Here is an 11,766-nt window from a genome sequence, read left to right as displayed (position 1 = left end):
CCGCAAATAACACTGAGCGCTTACCATGAGCTGGAGGCCCCGGGGAGCTAGTGGGGTGCAAGCACAAACAGCCGGAGCATCATAGGGAAGCGCTAGGGATCTGGAGGCTGGGACACCTCTCCCCCGGGCCCTTGGACGCATCCCTGTGCCCCCCCATGTGAGTGAGGGCTGTGCATTTTCCTGAGTGTGGAGCATGAAAGGGGGAATTGGCAGCTACCTCACCAAACATGCCTTGCACATTCTCTTCTGAAGACCTTCTCCCGGCCCCCCGGGTCCCCTCTCTGATGCTCTCCTAACTGCCTCTCCTGGGAGCTCTCTGCTTCCTCCTCGGGCTCCTGCGCTAGTCCCCTGCTCCCCCCCTCACCCCCACCTCTCCCCTGTCTGCCTTTCAGGCAGCTGATTGCTCTTCTAGCTTTTGCCTTCAAATATGCAGGAAGCCTTGCTTGCTGCCACCAAGCTCATGTCACAGCCATCCAACGTTCTGGACCCAATCTGGGGTGCCTTCATGCAAAACAGCACTCCAATGGCATTTAGGGGTGGATTCAAAGTATAAGGAAAGTCACATAAATGGTAACCCCCAGTTTTAATAAATCGGTCATTTCCTCTGATGGGGGGGGATGATCTCAAGGAAGGGATGTACTCAGGAGTGGGAGGCGGGGAAGGCCTGCGCTAGTGGGATGAATCATCCTGATCTGCTGCGCACCAAGGGGTCCCAGGCTGCAGAACTTTCTGTACTGAACCAGATGGGACAACTTGACCACCCTAGGCTGTGCTCCATCTGTGGTGCTTTATCTTTTAAGGACGGGTATATGGGACTTTGCTACATTATCTCTGTACCTTTTTGTAGACTTAGAACATTTCATTGTGAAAAAAGGAGAGAGAGAGAATCTCTCCCGAGGCATGTGTGTTCTGGGGGGGCTCCCAAGAGAAAGTCACTGATCATGTGGGGAGATCAGAGAAGATTTGTAGGAGGTACTATTGAGGTGAAGTTTGAAGTCTAAGTGAGCATTCCTCCAGCACTTAACCACTTTGTTCTGGAATTCTTTTCCTGCCTCTCCGAATACCTCGCTAAGCTGCTGGCTTCAGCAGAACAAGGACCGAATGTCATGGCTCATTTTACGTGTCAGCCTGGCTGGGCCACGGGGTGCTCGGATCATTTGGTTAAACATTGAATCTGGGGAGTCTGTGAGGGTGTTCGTGGATGAGATGAATGTGTGATTGGGTAGACCGAGTAAAGCAGATCCCCTCCCTGAGGTAGGTGGGCCTCGTCCAACCCGTTGAAGGCCCAGAATAGAACAAAAGGCTGAGCAAGAAAGAATGCTTTCCCTCTGCCTGACTGTCTTGGAGCTGGGACATCGTTCTTGTGCCTTCGCTCTCAGACTCAAGCTTATACCATGGAGGAGGCTCCTGAGTCTCCAGCTTGCCCACGGTGGATCTTAGACTTCTCAGCCTCTATAATCACATGAGCTAATTCCTTATAATTACCATCTCTCTAGCTATCTATCCATCTATCTATCTCCCAGGCTCTATTCTATTGGTTCTGTTTCAGTGGAGAACCCAGACCAACACACAGGGCCTGGTACTTCCATCCCCAGCACCTAGCCCACACCCTCCATGCATGGTAGGTGTTCCACACACATCTGCTGAAGGAAGACACAGAAATGTAGACAGTGGGAACTGCATGGGGTGTGGACTTGTGTGGGTCCCTGGCTCATTTGGTGAGCAGAGAGAGACTGGTGTGGCCAATGTGCCGAGAGGTAGGTAGCTGGGGAGGGAGGGAGGGAATGGAGGGGTGAGCAGGAACAAGGATAGAAAAGCAGATAGAGGTCAGGTCATCTAGTACCCCCAAGCTGTGCTCCACGCCCTTGTCTGGAGACTAGAGGGGGAAACTCACATGTAGGCAGGGACTCGGCAGGCCCTGCAGGGAAGAACAGAGCGGGGCTGTATGGCCATAGAGAATAGTGGGAGCTGCTCCCTGAGGAGAACCTGCCTGGGGAGGGGTAGTGCTCAGCTCCAACCAACTCTGCTTATGCAGGAATAGGGCTCCATGTCCCAAGAGAAGCTGGAAAAGCCAGCTCTCATGCAACACTTTGAAATGTCTTAAAAACTCAATGCAGGCCAAGCAAAGGCCCATCTGTGGGCCTCCAGTCCTTGGAGGGAAGCCAGATAGGGTTTTCCAAACAACGCGGTCCCACTCGAGTTTGGGATGAATGGCTTTGGCAACAGGCTGAACAGGAGGAAGGCAGTGGCTGTGGGCAGCAAGCGGTGACCCCCAGAAGCCCTGCAGAGAAGATAAAGAGCTTGATGGCAGCCCTGGGACTGATTTTTGGAAGCCCCTCCTTTGCGTGGGTGGCGGAGCAGGCCAGCTGGACCCCAGAGAAATGATGGGGAGTGGAGAGAACAGACTGTCACTTTCCTCTTCGTTCCCAAAGCCACCCGTCCCATTCCATCCTCGCCCGCCCTCGGCCACGAAGACCCCGGGGTTACTAAGGGTCAGTCCCTGGACAGACGTGGCCACAAGTGATCGCAAAGGACCACGGGAGAAACTGAAATGATGCATCACTTTCCAGGCTGGGTTGTGACCCCAGGGAATCACGGTGGGGTGACTGCAGGTCAGTTGGATGGGGAGTAAACAGAGGCTATGCTCTGACCTCCTTGGACCATTTGGGGGTGCCGCCACCAGCAGGCTCTCCACACTGGCCAGGGCACAGCCCATGGGGCCCCCTGCGGCCCTACCTCCCTGCTTCCTTTCCATCAGCCACAGACTTGGAATGTGGGGAGACCTGAACCAGGCACAGAGACTGCAGCTCCCCCAAAACAAACCAGCCACATCCCAGAGGGAGCTGAAGGATAGCCAACTTGCCAGGGCTCTGTGCCGGGGGCGGGGGGACACTGACATGTGGAGGCAGAAGCTTCAAGCCCAAAGCTCGGAGAATGCGCTTCCCAGGGTGTGTTCAGTGACTGGAATTTCCTCCGTGGGAGTGGTCCCCCCAGCAGCGACTACGGGAAGCCAGAGTTATCATGGACCCTGGGCAGCTCCCAGCACAGGCCCCGATCCCATCTGTCTGCCTGGCTGTCCCCCAGGTGCTGGGCTCCCACTGGCAGGGAGCACTGGGATGCACTTGAATTTTACCTGCCAAGGGCCCCGGGCCAAAGCGTCCAAGCTTCGTATCTCCAAGAAAGGCTGAGTGAGCCCACCCAGCTGTATAGGGGAGGGTTACAAAACAGATATCGGTTCACCTTCCTTCCTCTCTTCCCTCTGCCCCCAGGGCTGCCCCCGTTCCACCCAGCCAGCCTCCAGGAATTGATGAACAATAGCTGGGAGTACCAAAATGACCTGTGGAGAGTGACAGGGGCAATTTATTCATACATTTCCTTGATTTCAAGAGTAGTGAAAGGAGCTCTCTTCACAGGCCTTTTTAAAATAGTGAAGAAGAGGGGAAGAAAGTGGGGGCTCTATTTTTTTTTTTAAGATTTATTCACTTCAGAGAAAGAGTAGGGGGAGGGGTGAAGGGAGAAGGACACAGCAGAGACTCCCTGCTGAGTGGGGAGCCTGACGTGGGGCTCCATCCCATGACCCCGAGATCATGACCTGAGCTGAAATCAAGAGCCAGATGCTCAACTGACTGAGCCACCCAGGCATTTTAGAAAGCGTGGGCTTTTTTTTTTTTTAAGATTTTATTTTATTTATTTAGTTGAGAGAGAGGGAGAGCACAGAGGCAGAGGGAGAAGGAGAAACAGACCGCCCGCTGAACAGGGAGCCCAACACGGGGCTCAATCCCAGGACCCTGAGATCATGACCTGAGCCAAAGGCGGACGCTTAACCAACTGAACCACCCAGGTGCCCAAAGTATGGACTCTTAAAAGCAATTCTACTCAGTGAGTTTTGATTGCTGGCCAATCATGTGTCCTTGCAAAGGGGTGAAGAACCCAACAGAACCTGGGTCTCCCAGCAAGATTCGTCCAGGGAATGGGAGGGGAGCTCGGACTAAAGCCTTGCCAATAGCAGGTGGGAAATTCAGAAACCAGGTAAAGCTTGTGCATCTAGTCTTCACTAGTTAGGATTATTGCGTCCTTATTGACAAATAAGATTCCATTGTATGGAATTGTAGTCCCCCCTTACCTGCAGCTTTGCCTTGCACAGTTTCAGTGACCATGGTCAATAGAAGTCCCAAAGCAGGTGACCCTCCTTCTGAAGTATCATCAGAAGGTTATTGGTAGCCTAACGCTACGTCACCATGTTTATGTCACTCACCTCACTTCATCCCGTCACCTAGGCATTTCATCATCTTACATCATCACAAGAAGGAGGGTGAGTCCAGGACAATCAGCTTTTTGAGATAAAGAACATGTGGTACAAATATACAATGGAATATTACTCAGCCGTAATGAAGAATGAGGTCTCGCCATTTGCGACAACATGGATGGACCTAGAGGGCATTATGAAAAGCGACCTCAAACCACCTCATACTGGTGGTTGCCGGAAGGGAGAGAGTGGATGGATGGGAAAAATGGGTGAAGGGGAGTGAGAAATGGGGGAAGGTACAGGATGGAATGAAGAAGTCAGGGATGGAAGGTACAGCACAGGGAATATAGTCAATGATGCTATAAAAATGTTGTATGGTGACAGATGGTAGCTGACGGTAGCTATGTTTGTGATGACATAGCATAAAGGACAGAGCTGTCAAATCACTGCATTGTATGCCTGAAACTAATATAACATTGTGTGTCAACTATACTTCAATTAAAGAGAGATACAGGGCGCCTGGGTAGCTCAGTCAGTTAAGTGTCTGGCTCTTGATTTCAGCTCAGGTCTTGATCTCAGGGTCCTGGGTTTGAGCCCCACATCAGGTTCCACAGTGAGTGTGGAGTCCACTTAAGATTCTCTCTTTCCTCTCCCTCGGCCCCCCACCCCCCAGCTCATGTGTGCATGCTCTTCCTCTCTCTCTCTTCCAAAAAAAAAAAAAAACAATGCCAAAAAGAGACATTTTGAGAGAGACCACATTCTCATACCTTTTATTATAGTATATCGTTATAATTATCCTATTTTATTATCAGTTATCATTGTTAATCTCTTACTGTGCCTAATTTAAAAATTTAGTATTTATACTTTATCATAAGTATGTATGTATAGGAAAACAACATAGTATATATAGGGTTCGGTACTGTCCACAGTTTCAGGCATCCACTGGGGGTTTTGGAACGTATCCCCACAGATAAGGGGTGTCTACTGCACCACATTTTATTTACTCATATTTCGGTTGCTAAACCTTTGGGTGCTTTCCACTTTTTAGCTATTATGAATAATGCTACGCACATTCATGTGTAAGTTTTTGTGTGGACATGTTTTTATTTCTCTTCCGTATACCTAGGAGTGGAATTGCTGAGTCACGTGGTAGCTCTGTGCATAACTTTTTGAGAAACCGCCAGACTGTTTTCAAAAGTAGCTGCACCCCTTGGCACGTCCACCAGCACTATATGAGGGTTCCTATTTCTCCAACTCCTCACAGCACTTGTTATCGTCTTTTTTACTACAGCCATCCTAGGAGGTATGCAGTGGTATCGCATTATGGTTTTGATTTGCATTTCCCTGGTAGCTAATGAAGGTCAACATCTCTTCGTGTGTATATTGGCCATTTGTTTATCTTTGGAGAAATGTCTCTTCGGATCCATTATCTGTTTTTTCGTTGGTTATTTGTCTTTTAACAATTGAGTTGTCATAGTTCTTTGTGTAGTCTAGATACAAGTCCTTTACCAGATATATGATTTTTCCCATTCTGTGGATTGTCTTCACTTTCTTAGTGTTGTCTCTGAAGCAAATGTCTCATTTTGATAAGGTCCAATTTATCGATTATTCATTGTTGTTGTTGCTCATGCTTTGGTTGTTACATCTGAGACTTCATTGCCTAATCCAAGGTCATGAAGATTTACCCCTATGTTTTCTTCTAAGAGCTTTATAGTTATTGCTTTAAAATGTAGTTTTTGATCCACTTTGAATTAATTTTGTTTATAATATGAGTGCAGGGTCCACCTTCCTTCTTTTGCATGTGACTATCCAGATGTCCCACAACCACTTGTGGAACTGAATTATCTTGGCTCCCTTGTCAAAAATCAATTGACCATAAATGTGAGGGTTTATTTCTGGACTCTCATTTCCACTCTATTGGTCTAGAGGTCTATTCTTATACCAGATCCACACTATCCTGATTACTGTAGCTTTGTAGTAAGTTAGGAAATTAGGAACTGTGAGTCTCCAACTTTGTTCTTTTATTTTTCAAGATTATTTTTACTATTCCAGATCCTTTGAATTTCCATATGAATTTTAGAATCAGCTTGTCAATTTCTGCAAAGAGGTTTCTGGTATTTTGATAGGGATTTTATTGAATCCATAGATCAATTTGAGGAGTATTGTCATCTTAACAATATTAAATCTTGCAATCTATGAACATGGATATCTTTCCAGTTAATTAGGTCTTCTGTAATTTTTTGCAGCAGTATTCTGTAGTTTTCAGTTCAAAAGTCTCATGTTTCTTTGGTTAGATTTACTCTTCAATATTTATTCTTTTTGATGTCATGGTAATGAAATTGTTTTCTTAACTTCATTCTTGATTTGCTCATTGTCAATGTATAGAAGAAATACAATTACTTTTTGTATATTGATCTTGTATTCTGCAATGTTTCTGAACTCATTTAGAAGTTCTAATGTTTTTTGGTGGATTCTTTAGGATCTTCTACCCACAAGACTATGTTATCAGCAAGTGAATATAGTTTTACTTCTCCAGTTCCAATCTGGATGCCTTTTATTTCTCTTTCTTGCCTTATTGTCTTGCCTGGCTAAAATCTCCAGTAATATTTTTTATAAAGATTTTATTTATTTATTTGACACAGAGAGAGCACAAGTGGGGAGGGGGAGCAGCAGAGGGAGAGGGAGAAGTAGGCTTCCCGCCAAGCAGGGAGCCAGATGCGGGGCTCCATCCCAGGACCCTGGGATCATGGCCTGAGCCGAAGGCAGACGCTTAACCAACTGAGCCACCCAGGCACCCAAATCTCCGGTAATATTGTGTAGAAGTGGCAAGAGTGGGCATCCTTGTCTTGTTACTGATCTTAGGGGGACTGAAGACTGATCTTCAGTCTTTCACCATTATATATGATGTTAGCTCTGTGTTTTTCATAGACAACCTTCATCTGGTTGAGAAAATTCCCTTTTCCTCCTAGTATGTTAGGTGTTTTTATTGTGAAGCATGTGATTTGCTTTTCCCTCTCAGCCTTGTGAGATTTATCCATGTGTCACTCTAGTTTGTAACATCTACTTTTACTGAAGACTTTGTAGGGCAGATAGAGAAGCCTAAGTCACATATCACCCATCTCCCTTAGTTACGTCTTCCTCATATCTCTCACACCACTCCCCAAATGCCCCTGCCACAACTCTCTCCCCCCCAGACAAACTCTCTCCTCTCTCACCCACTTTCCAAACCAAAACAAAAACTCTCTTCCTTCTCATCCTTCTGGGGACAATTATAGGACAGTGGGAGTTCCATAGAAGAATCTCTTCACTCTGGTGGGAGGGGAATGGATCAGCAAAGTTTTCCTGAAGGAGGGTGAATTTGAGCCTAGATTAGAGTCACGGGTAAGACGTTGCCAAGGAAAGGAGGAAATTGAGCAAAGGCATCTTTGGGGATAGGTTGTGCTCTATCATTAAATGAAACTGAATGCAGACCCTAACAAGATCCAGGCAGCTTAGACTCAATTGTTATTACAAGGATCTTCCACACCTACGATAATTGCATCAGTTGGGTCTATAGACTCAATGTGTTTTCTGTTCTCTAGAGTTGCCCTGTCCAGTATGGTAGCCACAAGCCACATGCAGCTATTTAAATGTACAGTAATTAAAATTAAGTAGCATGAAAAGTTTAGTTCTTCATCTGTGGTAGATTCATCTCTAGTGATCAACAGCTACATGTAGTTAGTGTGTATCAGAATGGACATCATAGCTCTGAAACATTGCCATCACCATTTCAGAAAGGTCTTTTTCACGGTACTGCTCTACTAACCTTGGAGGGAGGGAAAATGTATATTTTGAAGAAGGGGGAGAGGAGTTTGAGCCAGACCCGTGAGCACTGGGCATGAAGTAAAGGCAGCTGACCTGGAGGTTAGTAGGTTAGGTGCAAGTTTTAGCTCTGCCACCCCTAATTCTTTGGACAAATCACTTCCCCTCTCTGGTTTTCTCATTGCCAAGAAAATGAAATTGTTGGGCGATGCAATCCTATGAGCCCATCCAGTGATTTATAGATTCTATGATTGCTTAGCTGAAAGGGAATATATTAAGCTATTTCCTCCAGATGTAGAGAGAAGAGCCTTGGACTCAACAAGAGAGCAGATGGTTCTGGAACTACCCAGTAGACCTTGATGGGCTAGTCATTTAACCTTTCTGAACCCTATTTCTCAATCTGCAAAGGGGGCATTATTGGGAGGGCAAACTGAGAAGAAGTAAAGGAAAGCACTTAGAGAAGGGACCACGGACCTAAGGAAGAATCTGAAAGACCAGGGTTGGATGGCATCATAGAGATTGTTTAGAGTTGGGGCAGCCATACGAGGAAACCAGAGAAGAGAGGCAAGAGGGCAGATCTGGGGAACATGCAGAGTGGCAGAGAGAAGGTACCATTACTGAATGCAGACGTAAATTACGTGCCATTGACATTGTTCATGGCATCACCTTGACATTTCCATACGCATCGTGTTCCCTCCTGAGCAACTCTGAGAGGCAAGTAGAGTCCTGCCCTTTTCATAGACGAGGAAATGGAAGCTCAGAGAGGTAGAACAGCTTAGGTACATTTCAACACATAGTGGATGATAGACCTGGAATTTGAACCCAGGGCCGCCTGAGTCCAAAGCCCCAGATCCTAACCCTTCTGCTTCAGGGAGCCTAACATGTAATGGCCATAGAGCTTTAATCCTATATGGAATGGGGGAGCAAACTGTCGGTGGTTTGTAACCCTAATGGTGTCATCATCTTTTTCCTTATATCTAAGTGAACTCTTTCAAATGGAATGAGTTTAATTCATTATCCTCCCCCAGCATATCCAGCCTCCCAACAAAGATGATTCAAGAGGCCCCCAAAGTAGAGCTAAAGTCAGCCTTTCATCCTGGCCGCCCCCACCCCCACCCCCGACTGCCCTAAGAATTGCCAGCACTTAGGAGACCAGTGTTGAGCCTGAGATTTCACTTCTTACACTCCTATCCAGAACCCTCTAAGGGAAACACAGAGGTCCTGGCTGGTAGGGTGGGAGCCCTGGCACTCAGGCAAGGCTGAGGAGGCACAGTATGGAGCGTCACCCTCTATGGGTGTAGCGAGTCTGGTAGTAGATTGCACAATCTCCATTTTGGGACCTGGATATTGATCAATTGCAATCAAAAGCAGTTGTACTGATTTATATTTTAAATGATCTAACTTCTTCAGGGCATTGAACCTTTGTCTCTGCAGCGATCAAGCCAAACAGCAAATAGAAACCCTCACGTCGTATCACTAGGACTTTAGCGATTAAAAACAGGATGGCAGGTTGGGGCCCTACAAAGAGAGAAGAGGGAAAAACATTGTAAATACCATGTACTTGTGACCCTTTTGGCTGAACTTGAAAACTGTCTTCATTTGCAGTTAATTAGATTAATTCAGCTGCAATTACAAATGGAATCTCTTGCTCCAGCAACAACCAACGTTTGTTGGACATGTGTTGTAATCTTGACTTTAAATACAACCACATGTATGACATATTTTGTTTTCTCTTGGCCATTGGACTGGAAAACTATTAAGACAACATCTGCTTTGCTTTCTGATTGAATCAGGGGCAAAGAACAGGTCTCTCTAGTGTCCTTCAGATCATGCCTGGGATATCGAGTTACAGCTGCTAACCACTTTCCCACTCCCTGAGAGTCTGATCCTGAACATGAGTTTCCTACTGGAAACTCTGGTCTCACTCACCCAAAGACCAAACTGCCTTCTGATCTTTGCTCCAGGCATGAAGTCCACCCTTGCATGCCCCATGCCTCTCCAACTCACTATTGTAACCCCTCATTGGATCTGTCGGGGGTTTTTTAGGTAATACTCAACCCGATTTGAAATTATTTTCTTTTCCTTTTAGTTGTTTGTCTCCTCCAAGGGAATATTCTCTCCGGGAGGGCAGGAACCATATATATATTCCCCTTTCATCCCCATCCAGCTATGCCCAAGAGCACTTAGCAGGCAGCTCAATAGGTATCTGTTATGTAAATCACAGCATTCCCCAACTGGGTGAAGAATGAAGTAAGTCTGAACCATTCGCTGAGAAAATTATTGGCTCTGCAATCATTTCAGTCCTTCTGATAGCATCAAGAGTTGCAGTTTGGTGTGACTGTTATCTCTAACATCTCTTTTAAACATGCTATTCCTCTCCCCACCCTCCCTGCCACCCTTTTAAAAATCTCTCTGTCTATTTAAACAGAAAGAATATCTCTGGGCTCAGAGGTAAGGACAGTGGCCAAGCAAGCTAGAATTTAATAACGTTGTTTTGTTTTCTGAGTGTTTAATTTTTTTTTTTTTCAAATAATACTTGTGGTTCTCCATCTATGGTGGGGGTAGAATTTTTTTTTTAATTTTTATTTATTTATTTGACAGAGAGAGACACAGCGAGAGAGGGAACACAAGCAGGGGGAGGGGGAGAGGGAGAAGCAGGCTCCCCGCAGAGCAGGGAGCCCGATGTGGGACTTGATACCAGGACCCTGGGATCATGACCTGAGCCGAAGGCACACGCTTAACCGACTGAGCCACCCAGGCGCCCGAGGGGATAGAATGTTTTAAAAGAAGTTTTGAGTTCAAGTGTATTGTCTTAAAGAAAAATGGTCACAGTTTGGGAGGAACGAAGCAAAAAGCCTTTGAAAGTGGTATCTACCTGTCTGAAGCTTTGGAATGAATGAATGAGTGCATGCTATAGGTATATCCACTTGTAGTTCGGTTTGGCCAGTGCCTTCTGGAAGAGAACTTTATTTTTCTCTCTTCTCCAAATGGTTTAGGTTTGTGCTTTTAAGTCCCACCTCCTAATCTCTTCCTCTTCCTCTTTTCCCCAAGGCTGCCCTTGGCTGGTGGCAGGAGGGGGTGGGGTGGGGGGTGGGGGGTGGGGGGTGGGGGTGGGGTTACTATTTGGAAAGAGACCAAGGAAAGAGAGGGGACCTGGGACATTAGGCCTAATGTGGGTAGCCGCTCAGGACATGGAGAGGAAATATGTAGGACTGAGTCCTGAAATTGCAGTCAAATCATGCATCTTTCTGGAAGGAGGTTTGCCACCATTCATCAGGTGCTTAATGTGCCCTGAGAAGGTTTCAGAACCACTGGCCTGAGGACTCCACCAGGAGGGAATTGTTACCGTGGAGTTCTGACCCTTGGTTTTCTGCCACACACAGCTGGTCAGTTAATAATGCAGCAAGTTAATAATTAAAATGGGGGTTATGTGATCCTTAAAGATGCACAGTGGCTCGCTCCCGTGTTCACTTGAAGACCACTGTTGCCCGCAGAATCCGCGGGATCTCCCAGAGGCCTCTGGGCTTACCCCTGTCGTAAGCACAGGAAACAACCAGGGTCTGTTATTGTATCTGTGTCCACACTACACTTGGGGCTTATGCACACAAAGACCAAGTCTGTCTGGTTTACCTTCTGCCTTCGTAACTCTTCATGCTTAAATGCCTGCCCCTGCTCTCCCTGCTCCCAGCTTCCCCATACTCTCTCTTGCTAGCATCCCA

This window comes from Leptonychotes weddellii, chromosome 5, assembly GCF_054177405.1.
Source record: "Leptonychotes weddellii isolate Sample4059 chromosome 5, ASM5417740v2, whole genome shotgun sequence".
NCBI classification, from domain to species: Eukaryota; Metazoa; Chordata; class Mammalia; order Carnivora; family Phocidae; genus Leptonychotes; species Leptonychotes weddellii.
This window is presented reverse-complemented; position numbering follows the sequence as displayed.